The following is a 10997-nucleotide window of genomic DNA, read 5'->3' as shown; positions in this document are numbered from 1 at the left end:
ATTGTTTTATTAGCTGACATTTAAAATTTAAGAATTTGTTACCTATTGTTAAAAGTAATCCACTGTATTACAAATTAACAACATACAATTTAAAAACATTTTACATATTTTACTCTTGCAAACATTTTCTTTGTTGAATTTCACATAATTTTACTTTTGGCTGGTGGAGACCTCTAAAACATGGCTCTTATATTTTGCCTTTTGTGTTTTGAGTTCTTTTGGTTTTTCGGGTTTGGATTTTCTTTTACTTTAAATATAGTTTGTTCAATAAGTTTTCTGTATCTAGTTTGACAATATATTTTATCCAAAATTAAATATTCCTATCCTAATTTAGAAGCTGCTATATTCCTAAGAATTTCAAATCTTGATAGATGTGTCCTGTGAGATTGTAATTTGAATTATATGAATGCTTATTTCTGTGGGATTAGTTATTGCTTTTTAGTATTTTAGTATAAATAGAGTGAGTAAATATGTGTTTATGTATATAGTTGGTGGTGGATTAACTAATGGTCAACTCATAACACTCACCTGTGTCAGTGTGATTCTGAGTGTGGAAAGCCCACCTGAGGATTGTTGCCAATGGAGAGGAAAGATGTGCACTGTTAGTTCTCCTGGAAAATCTTGTCATGCTTGTTTTCTTGATATGAATTCAGCTGGTCTTACTGTTCGAGGAGTGTGGAACCTCACTGTCATTAAGATGGTTGTGGTTCCCTTTGGGGGAGCTCTGGTCTTTACTTTGAACATCATTTCCTGGCTCAGCTGCAGATTCCTCACATACTGACACAGATCCTTCATCCTGAGGGTACAGATTTTCTGTTTCACCAGTGACCTTTGGGCCTGCTCAGTGCAGGCCTAAAATTGATACAAACTTGCCTGAGATATTGTTGTGGATTTTGCCTCCAACTGGACTCATGGAGGACCTGAGCAAGGGCTATAGTTTTTTAGCTGGACTCATGCAGAACATTGCCATGGATTCAGGCCCTCAAATAGATTCTTTGCAGCTCTGCTTCATGGACAGATTGTTCACACTCTTTTGCATTTGACTTTTTGGGTGAATATTATAAGGTAATCCTATGAATTGTGTGTCCTGTGTTCAATGCATCCCCCTGTAAACCCTGACTAAAACAAGTTGCTAGTTTCTTTATTTACCAAAAAGAGTCTGACTTTCAATAACACATAAGCAACAGGATGTATCACATAAGCACACATATTACATAATGACATACTAAAAACACAAGATCATTTTTGGTTAATAACACTAATTCTGTAATAAAATATATTTAATTAAAATAGTTACAAAAATTGTGGCATGTGTTTGCATTTTCCCCACATTTTAAAAACTGATTTTCATTAGTTCATTTTTTTGTTGTTGTTGTTGATGTTTGTTTTGTTTTGTTTCAGGGGAATTTTAGAGACATGGTCTCACTATGTAGTTGAGGCTGGTATTAAACTCACTGCAATGTTTCTGCCTCAGGCCTCAGAGGGCTGGGATTACAGGTGGGTGGCACTGTGCCTGGCTCCTTTGCCTCACTGTAAGAATATGCATTTATAACACATGATATATGATTTTCTAATATTTTCATAAGAAATGAAATATAATTACTAGTGAATGTTAATATTAAATAATGATGGCATTTACTTTGTGAAGTTGGTACATGCATTCGTCATGTCATCTTTGTCTATTTCAACCACGATACTCCCCTTTTCCCTTCTCTCTCCACTCCAGCTTGTCCCCTTGCACATCTGTTTCTTAGTTTTAACTTTTCTCCCCTTTAATTATTCATTAATTCATGTATTTTTAGTTTTCTCATATTAGTGGAGGTATGCCTTACTTAACTTATGGAATGTTACTAATTTCATGATAGTTTCTAGTTCCATCTATTTTTCCTGGAAGTGACATTATTTCATTCTCTTTTATGGCTGAGTAGAAGTCCATTGTGTATACGCAGTACCCTGCATTTTATTTTGTTTTTGCCATTTGATGAGCATCTGGGATAGTTCCACAGAGTACCTATTGTGAATTGTGCTGTACTTTACAGTACTTAATTCTTACAGAATATGCCCAAGAGTGACATAGCTGTGTCACAGAGTATTTCTATTTAATCTACTGAGGAATACTTGTACTGATTTCCATAGTAATTGTACTAGTTTATTGTGTTCCTACCAAAAATGAAGTACTATTCCTTTTCCATACATATTTGTCAGTATTCATTATTTTTTGTATTCTTAGAGATAGCTCTTCTGAATGAGGTGAAGGGAAGTCTCTGTAGTTTTAATTTGCAATTCTCCACTGGCTAGATATGTTGAATATTTTTCATATGTATTTTGTCCATTTGAACTGGTTGCTTTCAGAAGTACCTATTCAGTTAATTTGTGTATCATTTTTAGCACCTACATAGTTTAAATTTAGTAGTAAATATTCAATGTCTGTCATGTATTCTGATTAATTTTGGTATCTGTTAATTTTGGTATTCTTAAATTCATTCTAAGTTATAATTTTCAGAAAAGCTTCTCAGGAGCAGTAGTCTCTGATTATTATGATTAATAATCTTAGATTGTATGCATGTTCAAAACTGACTTTGATATTTTCAACTTCACTTTTAATTTAGTTTGTGTGAACTATATGTACATTACCTCATATTTTCTTTTCTTGAACACCCAAAACATTTTATCAATGTCTACCCAGTGTTACAATCTTGAATGATGAAAATATAAGTGAGTACTTTTGGAAATGACTCTATAAAAGTCAAAATAAAATCTCTCATTTTTTCCTCATAATTTTTATACTACTTTTCCAAATACCCAAACTCCATTCTATAACCATTACATTTAGTACATTTATTGATTTAATAATTCTCAGTTATATTATGAATTCTCGGTCTTCTCAGTTATACTATGAATATTTTCACTGAATTTTAAAGTTAGTGGGTAATAATTTTATTTATTATACCTGTTACAATAGTTTTTTCTTCATTGAAACTTGCATACACATATATTGTCATAGTTATACTTAATCTACATAAATTTTTTAAAGTATTTGTTCTTTCCTTTGAATCTATACTATATTCCAATTTATTTTTACTTTAACTGTATATTTTAAATTTTGAGATAGTTTAAAACTTAAGGAAAAATTGTAATACTAATAAAATTAATTTTTGTTCCTGAGACTTTAAAGTCTTTGTTTTACTTGCATGGTTCATCAGCACTGTACATTTCCTATACAAAAGTAGTTTTTAAACGAGATCATAGTAATTGTCAAAATCAGGAAGTTAATATAAATATATTATTGATATGTAAACCTTAGGTAAATTCCTTTTTTGTTAATGATCCTTGTCCACATTTTCTCAGGTAAGCTGTCACAATTCATGGACATTGGCTACAGCATGCAAGGTATTCTTGTGCCAGAATGAAAACACATTTTTATTCATGTTACAACAATAAGAACTGCATGATTGTATCCAATTCTCTTGCTGCTCAGTACTCTAGAATATATTATAGCATGGCTTAGTTGGATGTTGCACAGGCAATGAGATTGTACTACCGCTCCAGTTTAGGAAACCTGGCTGTTTCTATGATGGGCCCCAGCACTAGCCTAGCTGTCCTTTCTCTGTTCAGAGATACGGTTTTTGTTCAGACTTGTCTATTTTCTAGAAAACCGACATGTCTCCCAAGGGTGTTTGTTGTACAACCTTGTTGAAATGGTAATGCAGAATAAATTTCATCAGCACCTCTGTGAGCAAGATGTATAAAAAGTGTGAAGAGTCATGAAAAATTGGCTGACAAAATCCTCAAAATGTCTTAGTTTTCAAATATGTTTGCTGTTTTTAAATAGACCCATTCTTTCTGTCTTTCTGTCTTTCATGCTTTCTTTCTTTCTTTCTTTCTTTCTTTCTTTCTTTCTTTCTTTCTTTCTTTCTTTCTTTCTTTCATTCTTTCTATCTTGTTGTTTTTGTTGTAGTACTGTGGATGGAACCTGGTCCCTATGCAACAAGCTACATTTCTAGTCTTTTTTTGTGTGTTAGTTTTTAAACTTTTTTGTTTGTTTGTTTTCAGACAACAGCTAGCTCCATCACTAAGTCACCCTAGCTGTGCACAACATTGCTATCTCCTTCAGCCAACTAGATTGCTGGGATTTTTGAAGTTGTCATCATTTCAAGATAGAACCACCATCCCTCCAAGCCTCATGTGGTTAGAGGTGGGAGTCATGGAGGTGATTGCATGATAGAGACTACAGCTGACTTGTTAGGTGGGGCAAAGTTGAATGTGTGTCAGAGGAAGTGTGATCTCAAATAGTTTATTCTTGTCGAAAGCTCTACAATTTTCTCTTTGTTTTCCAACCATCATTTTATAAAGCTTTTCATCTTTCATGCTCTACTGCCATACCATTTCTTCCCTGTAACTGATCAGTCATGCCCTCAAACATGAAGCAAAATAAAACTCTTCTGCTTTATGTTGTAAATTTTGGACATTTGTTTCAGTGATAAGAGACTAGCTAGCATAAACTTGAGTATCTGAAAATGTGATGTCAGCTATGACTATTCCTGACCATGTGGTTCCAAAACCTCCGAATATGATTTCTATGATGTTTGGCAAGTTCTGGAGATGGGGCTAGATAAGTCTAGAATACTGTAACACAAGTATCTTAGTTACTTTTTAATTGTCAGTGAGACAAAACACCTGAGGCACCAAATTAGGAAAGAAATGGTTTACTTCTTACAATTTTTGGAGGTTTAAGTCCACACTCAGTTAACTCCAAGGCAGGGTGGCATGGCAGAGCCACCATTCATGGTGGCTGCAAAAAGCAAGGAAAAAACAGACAAAGGAGAGTGACACACCTTCTTCTTGCCATTACATCACATCATGGCTCCACCTCTAGGCCAGTGTAACACACCCCCAATCCAAGAGCTAGACAACGAATCACAAATGCACAACGCAAATGCATGAGGCCTGGGGGCCAAACCATGACATTCCACCACTGACCCCCAGGACTCATGTACATCCTTTATAAGACATTTAGTCCATCTCCAAAGTCCAAGTACTGCTGACAAGTACAAGTACCAAGCCTCCTCCAAGATCTATGGCAAAGTCTTAACTGTAACCCCCTTTAAAAATGAAACAAGGTTAAACATTTCTAAAATTCAAAGGCACGAGGTAAACGTTACCATTACAAAAGTTAGAAACAGGGGAATATAAAGCATTTGAAACAAAGCAAGTCCAATATCCATCAGGGCAAACATTAAATTCTAGACTTCTATGCTCAGTATTTGAAGCAACCTGGTTGCAAGCTCCAAAAGACTTGAGTAATTCCACCCCACGGCACTTCCAGGGATATCAGCTCCTGCAGCTTCTCTCTTAAAACCCTCTGTGCTCACTTTTTACAGCTTTCCTTGGATGACCCACATTCCTGGCTTTTCAAAACTTCTGGGGTCTCCATTGCACCTTTGGCTTCACCCTTACATCTTTACAAATTGCCCTCTTAGGGGCATGCTGCTTGGCCTCCCAGGCCCTTTGCAATCAAGGTAGAAGCCATCTTACCCTCAGAATTTGTGCAATTTCCTTGCACCTAATATCATCACCGTGTGGATGCTGCCAAAGTTTGTTGACAGCTGGAGTAGTAGCCAGGCTTTTCTCTCTCTTGGCTGTAGGGATTGATTGCCTGGATCACTGGGCTCTGTGAACCTGATTTTGAAGAAAAGCTTCTCTATGTTGCCACCATTCTGGAACTGCATATGGTCTCTGTTGCCATTCTGGAACCTCATGTGGCCTCCATCACCATTCTGTAACATGGTGCTCTGCAGCTTTCTCCTCTGAACAAATTCTTTCACTTTTGCAGTTTCAAGGCTGCAAAAGGGTGGAGATCCAATGCTTCCTGGGATGCCCTGTGGCCATTTTTCTTATCTCTCCTTTTCTCCTCAGTAATCAAAGTCTCAGTTTGAATTTTAGAATCCACATTTTAGAATCCTGGAATTTTCCTTCTGGTGAAATTCACAGAGTTGTGAATTATCCTGCTGGGCTCTATGCTCTTGATTTGCAACATAAAACTGGCTAAAAGCTCCAAAAAATAGCCATGCCACAGCCTCAACATTTGACTGCTTTGAAATTTTGTTTTCCAGATTAATCAATCCATTGCTCTTAGTCTCAGTCTCAGGCAAATTCTCTGGGCATGAGCAAAATGCATACAAACTTTCTGCCAAGCTATCACACACATCATGGGGATTCCAACAACCAATGCAGCCCTGCTTCCCAGCAAAACCTTCCCAAGCATGGTCTTTACAATTATGCCTAGTGTTCTGGTCTCCTGAGCTCTGACCAAAATCTCCTCTACAGAACAGCCTAAGCTGCTCCAGCTCTATGCATCCAGGCAACATGTTCAAACCTTTCCAAACTCTGCCTGCAAGCCATTTCCAAAGCATCTCTAGAAACACGCTCAAGTATAGTCATAGCAAAGGAACCTACTCTTTGGGACCAGATTATGTCTTAGTTGTTTTTACTCATAGCTGAGACAAAATACCTGATGCACTAAGTTGGGAAAGGAAAGGTTTATTTTTTACAGTTTTTGGAGGTTACAGTCCATACTCAGTTGGCTCCAAGGCAGGGTGGCATGGCAAAGCTGCAGTTCATGGTGGCTGCAAACAGCAAGGAGGAAACAGGCTAAAGAGAGTGACACAATTTCTTCCTGTGATTACATTACATCCTGGCTCCACTCCTAGCCCAATGTAACACTCACACCCCCAATCCAAGAGCTAAACAATGAACCAATCACAAATACACAACGCAAATGCATGAGACCTGGAGGCTACCAATATAAACCATGACAACAAGCATGATGTGAGAGTCTGATCACAGCTTAGAAGAATAGTAATAGAAATGCATATCACAAAGTCATGCTCAGGCAATTTAAGCTTGCAAGAACTATTTCAGCATTTGGTCTAGAGGTCATATATATAATCTCTAGCAGAAAATGTATTTTAATTTTGCCAGTGTCCTGAGATTTTGGAGCAGACTAACAGTGACAGACAAATTAATCCTGTGGAGAAAAATTCAAGGCCACCCAACATTCATTTGAAAATTAAGTCACTGAGACTTCTACTTGATAGAGGCCCCATGAACTGATTGTTTAGGATTCATTTCTATAGTACCAAGCTATCAAGGCACTCAGAGACTTGTGGCTCTATGACTCATGGTTTGCCTTTTGCCACTATTCAAGTGGATGGCAGATTTTGGCATCACACATTTGGTACTGATTTTTCAGGCAGGCCAAATGCAAGAGTTATGGGGTTATCAGTGCTTCCACTCAGATTTCAGAGATCTGAGAGACCAGACAATGTGCCATTAAAAAGCAATGCTTGAATATTTAAGATTGAAGCCAAGTACAGTGGAGACCCCGGAAAGTTGTAGAATATAGAACATGAATAATTCCCTGAGGAAAGCAACAGGCATTAAACTAAACTACACCAAGAAAGTGATCATTGAGTTAAAACCTGTAGTGCCATTAGACATAAGGCTGCCCGAGTTTTTTGGCATTCACATCTCACCAGAATATTCTGGACACAGAACTACAAAATTTAATGTTGGTTTTTCATGGTTTATTCATGCTTTGATTCCATTCCTTTATCTCTTTATTTCTTCATTTGGGAATGGGTGTTCTTATCCTGTGACACTATACTTTGAAAGTATTTAACTTTCTTTATAAACTTATACAGGCTTTCAGCTAAAGTTTTGCCTTCAGTCTCAGAAAAGTATTTGGACTGGGACTTTTCAGCAATGTTGTAACTGTTAAGGCATGAGAAATTCTTAGTGATGGACTAAAGGGATATTGCATATAGAGGCAGATATTGGTTTATTCGGATCTAAGGATAGAATGTTGTTGTTTAGGTCTAGAATGTCCCCCAAAGTTTCATGCACTTAGAGATGAGACTTATAGGTGAGTGGATCATGGGGCTGCTTTGCACTTGTTTTTCCTCAGGAGGGATGGGTCACACGTAACACAAATGGGAAGGATATAGTCTTTTCCTCAGCCCTGGTCTTGTCTCTATTTTCTGTCAAACATAATATGAGCAGCTTTTCCTCTACCCTGCCCCTCTATCATGTCTGTTTCTGTCTTTCATTTAGCAACCCTGCCCTGAAACATAAACCCTCCTCTTTTGAGTTGCTGGTGTTAAATATTTGGTCTCAGTGAAATGGTGACTAGTATATGCTTGCAGCACCAAGGTGAGGCCTTCTTAATCATTTCTTTGATTTGCATAGTATTTATATATATGAAGATCACAATTATATTATTTTTCTAAAATGCCATTAAATTTAATTTTTAAAATATTTTTTGTGTACATTCAGTTTCAGAATTCCTGTTAAAATATTTTTAAATAACGCTTTAATATTTATGCATCCTATATGATCTACTCCATTATTGGTAAAAGGCAATTTTTCATTATGTTAAAGGAAACCTGCCACATAGTTCTATTAAAAATTAATTCTTTTCTTATAAATTTCAATAAATGTTGCAAAGGGAGATGCACTGTAAAAACCCTATAGCACATCAATGGTTTTCCGCGTATTTTATTAATCTATTGAAACTTATTGTCTAGATTTATTATTTCATTGTTGGTTAACAAAGAAACATTTTTAAATTCTAAATTTCTTTTTATATTTGCTTGTTTTCCTTGAAGCTCAGAGTTTCTCATTTATATATTGATATAGTTTTATATATGTGTAGGGGTTTATGAATTTGTATGTAATATAATATCCAGGCTCAGCTTCAAATGAGATCTACTTGCCCCACTCTTTAAAAAATTTAGGATTAAAATTGTGGACCACCATGTCTGCATTCCTATGATTCATAGAAAACAAAATATGGACATCAGCTAGGCAGATTTTATTATTAACATTCACAGGTTTTCTAGTGGGTGTGTATATATATATATATATATATATATATGGAATATAATTTATTCATATTCATACTTGTTTAATATATTATTTATTTGTACATCTATCCTATATATGGAAAAATGAGTCTACATTAATAGCATTAATTGTTGTTTATTATTTTATCTGAGATGATTCAGGATAACGGAACAGGGAAAACTTTATTTATTTATTTATTTCATTTTTGAGACAAAGATTCTGTGAGTTTCATGCTGGCCTCAAACACCCAGCAGTTCTCCTGCCTCAACTTTTCAAGTGGTGGGGTTACAGGTGTGCACCACCACATCTGGAAAGAAAAGGGATAATTTTTTTAAGTGTACTTATACCTGACTAGGCATAGTGCACATGGTTGGAATGACAGGATTTTGGAGATTAAGGGAGGAGAATTACTGTTAGTTTCAGGCCATCCTGGACTACATAGCAGGCTCAAAGGCAGCCTGAACTACATAATGAGGCGCTCTCTCTCTCTCTCTCTCTCTCTCTCTCTCTCTCTCTCAAAAATACTTTCAACTGATATTTAAAAGCTTAAAATTGTGTATAGATATATACATTATATATAATACATATACATGTATTTTGTGATGTTTCAATACGTATGTATTTATGTAATACAATGTTTAAAAATAACTAGCTCCTCTAACTTGTAAAATGCCTTTATTGTAAATTGTTTCAAATCTTTTTCTCTAGCTTTTAAGATATATAGTATATAATTTTATAAATTAACCCAATAATGCAATAAAACACCAAACTTCTTGCTGCTATATTATCATTGTATTTTAGTTTTCACTAAGCAAATTTTTCTCATCTCCCTACCCCTTTGGCAGGCAGCCTCTGGTAAATTCATTTTACTCTACAGTCCCAAATCATTTTTTTAAGCTTCACTTGTGTATAAGACTATGCAGCACTTTCTTTGCCTGTCTTCTTTCACTTTCCATTATGATCTCCAGTCCTTTCCATGTTGTTTTAATAACAGGATTTTATTCTTTTTAAAGGTTAACAGGACTCTAATTGCACATGTGTGCCACATTTCCTTTACCCATTTATCTGTTGATGGAAACCTGTGAGTTGTTTCCATTGTTTCCCTCTTGTGAATGCTGCAAAAAAGTTGAGAATGTGCAGGTCTATAAGACATATCAATTCTATTTCTGTAGAGCATCATACCTAGTAGAGAAATTGCTGAATTTTATGGTAGTTCCACAATTACATTTCTGAGGAGACATTACCTCACCCATGATAAAATGGGCATCATCAAAGAGACAAAAGATAAAAATGCTGGTGAGGATGTTGATAAATGAGAAGAACTGTGCAGTATTGATGTTGTATAAACAAATTCTGTCTTATTGCATTGTATTCTGTTATGTTTTCTGGGGAAAGAATAATGAGAAAGATGTCTCCACTGCATATATTATTTTCCTAAAATATTGAATGGGCATCTTTAAACGTAAGTTTCTAATAATAAGACTAAATATGAGTGTTAATTGTTAGTATTCTTTTAGAAATTTTCAGGTTGCAAGCGTTCTCCTATATTTAAAAACCAATTAAGCATAACAGTTGTATTTCAAGCATTTATATGCTTTTCTTCTAGCCTGAAATATTTCTGCTGAGAAGTGAATTTTAATTTCAAACTATATCTGTCCTTAATTTAAAATGAATGTCTTGTAAACAAATACATAGTTTTCATTAATTTTATCACTCTATCCTTTTGATTACAAAATTTAATCAGTTTCATTTAAAGTTACTATTAAAAGAATGAAGATAAAAAGAATGTTAGTGTATTACCACATCTACAGAAAATAAATCAAGTCATGTGGAAGGCAAAAGAAGAGAAAAGAAATTTAAAAACTATTCTATCCAAATGGTAACCAAATGAGACTAAAGAATATATATGAATATATGAGACTAAAGAGATTTTAAGCCAAAAAATATCCCATTCCCCCATACTTGCTAGCCTTCCTTCCAGAATCCACTTCCATTTGAGAAAAATCTATTTCCTTATTTCATATTATCTATGTTTTTTTTTTAATTTTAAAAAGCAAAACTGAAAAAAAGGATAGAATTGATGCAAAATTTCA

The sequence above is a fragment of the Cavia porcellus genome, unplaced genomic scaffold, assembly GCF_034190915.1.
Source record: "Cavia porcellus strain 051 isolate PalLab524CR breed Dunkin Hartley unplaced genomic scaffold, mCavPor4.1 scaffold_15, whole genome shotgun sequence".
Lineage (NCBI taxonomy): Eukaryota > Metazoa > Chordata > Mammalia > Rodentia > Caviidae > Cavia > Cavia porcellus.
Note: the sequence above shows the minus strand (reverse complement) of the source record.